Source organism: Coenobita brevimanus, chromosome 9 (genome assembly GCF_032717465.1).
Source record: "Coenobita brevimanus isolate Jiangsu-jjx chromosome 9, ASM3271746v2, whole genome shotgun sequence".
NCBI classification, from domain to species: Eukaryota; Metazoa; Arthropoda; class Malacostraca; order Decapoda; family Coenobitidae; genus Coenobita; species Coenobita brevimanus.
Genome location: NC_136962.1, coordinates 2,240,943 through 2,243,442, shown reverse-complemented (window position 1 = coordinate 2,243,442; position 2,500 = coordinate 2,240,943).

Below are 2,500 nucleotides of genomic sequence, written 5' to 3'. Positions count from 1 at the left end.
TATATATATATATATATATATATATATATTATGATATCGCCGGGTGGGTAGAGGTAGACTGTTAAACGACGTATTCTTCCTTGTTTTAAATGACAGTATTATAGACAAACGCTACATATTCGTTGGTTTAACTGTGAAGGGTCTGAATAACAATACATGTTAATGCCTCCCAGTCATGATAAAATCCCCCTTATTCCTACAAAATAACGTGAACAATTAGTGTGGAACGACGTCCGCCTGCCCACATCCATGCTCGTCGTTCATTTGTTATTCCACATTAGCAGACGATTTTCCACAAAACGGCAGCACTGGACTACAAGGCCTCCTCATCTCCCTCACACTAACATCCCCCTTGTCTCATCAGAATTACGTCTAGTAGCCTTATAGGTATTATTTCTTTGGGCCATGATACTTCCTGGCTGTCAGTGCGATATCCTTGTGTCCTAATGTAGTCACCTTAATGGCTAAAAACAGCAAATATCCAACACTTACCTCAGGGGAATGATGCAACAGCAACACACACACACCCTCGTCCTTCCACTGTCATACGGCCACTAGCAAAAGTAGCCAAGTAGCGACGCCTACCAAGACGAGAAGCTTGTCCAGCTACTTTTACAACCACTAGATGGTACCCGGGCCCTCTCATGGTAGGGGCAACTCTAGTATTCTATTCCAGGTACTGCTTGGCGATAGCATTCAGCTGAGAGTGAGTCATACTGGTATAAGAATGTTAATGCTGTCTCTGTTAACTCTCATGATCATACAGCTCTCTTTACCAGCCCTATCCAAAAATAAATTGTGTGTGTGTGTGTGTGTGTGTGTGTGTGTGTGTGTGTGTGTGTGTGTGTGTGTGTGTAAATATGTGCCTGTGAGTGCATGTGTGTCTCACCACAATGCACCGCTAGACACCCACTCCACCCCACCACCAAACACCTTTTTCACTTCATTTCTTGCCACAGAAATCTTTAATATTCATTGATCGTTTTTACAAATTAGGTCCGAGTATGTTCTACCGTATCGTGATGAAAAAAACGGCAATATTGTCTTTAAATATGAGTACAAAGATGTTTTATATAAAGTGTGAGACTCAGTGGACAATATGCATGGTGTTAGCTTGGCTGGTGCAGGGAGTCTGTGTTACCATGGCAACCTGCCCACCCCACCACACACACACACACACACACACACACACATTAGCAAGGCCCGTCATAGAATACTTGTGTGTGTGTGTGTGTGTGTGTGTGTGTGTGTGGTAGGAGGCGGTGGGGGTGGTGTATGGTTGCTGTGTGTGTGTGTGTGTGTGTGTGTGTGTGTGTGTGTGTGTGTGTGTGTGTGTGAAGGTAGATGTATTGTATGTGTGGGGGTGAGGGGTGGGGGGTGTATGGTGATATGTGTGTGTGTGTGTGTGTGTGTGTGTGTGTGTGTGTGTGTGTGTGAATGTGGATGTGTTGTATGTGTGGGGGTGAGGGGTGGGGGGTGTATGGTTTGATGTGGTTGCAGTGTGTGGGGGAGGGTGAATGTATAATGTGTGGGGTGGGGTGGAGGGACGTCAAAATTCCTTGACAGTCTTCATATATTAAAATTTCTTCCCGCTTTCCTCCCGACCACCAGCCATTTTGAACCTATCTATCTATCTATCTATCTATTGCCAGACGCCTCAATCCCGTTTGGGGTGGCCACAAACAAATCGCCTCCAAGTCGCCCTGTCCCCCGCCATTTCACTGCCCTGCTCCCAACTCACCCCCCCCTCCCTCGTATACCTCTCCACCCCATCCCTCCATCTCATCCTCGGCATCCCCCTCCCTCTTCCCCCCTCCACCTCACTCACATACACTCTCTCCGTCAGTCTTTCACCCTCCATCCTCTCCGACATGTAAACAAATGGCATTCGAGATAATTCAAATTTCCATTATTTTTGAACCTGCTCATTTCCGTTCCCATATACTTTTTTTGATTTATAAATTTGAATATAATTAATTTTTATATTATTATCTTATATTTAAAAGCTACTAAATGCCTCAAAAATAATATATACCAATGTTACTCTCAAAAATAAATCCAAGCAATATTATCCCATGCAATAAATTACTCCGGAAAAAGATTATATAATGTTCAAAAATATATAAGAATCCATACTAATTATTTCTCCAGAATCTTTCCTCTTTGACCATAATTCTCCTTTTTAAAAATTTAGTTTGAACGCAGACGGGCCGCCTGACGAAGAAAATTAATATCCTATGGTTTGCCTTTATATTCCATCGTTTTCTATAATACTGGAGTTTTTTTTTACGTTTTCTCTTTCTAGGTTTCAATTTTTTCCTCTCTCTCTCTCTCTCTCTCTCTCTCTCTCTCTCTCTCTCTCTCTCTCTCTCTCGTGTATTTATTTTTCATTTCCTTGCTTTCTCCTCATTACTCTTTCTTTGGGTATCTTTCTCTCTCCTAGTCAGTCTCTCACTCTCCATCTCTCCACCTCATACTCCTCTAGTCAGTCTCTCATTCT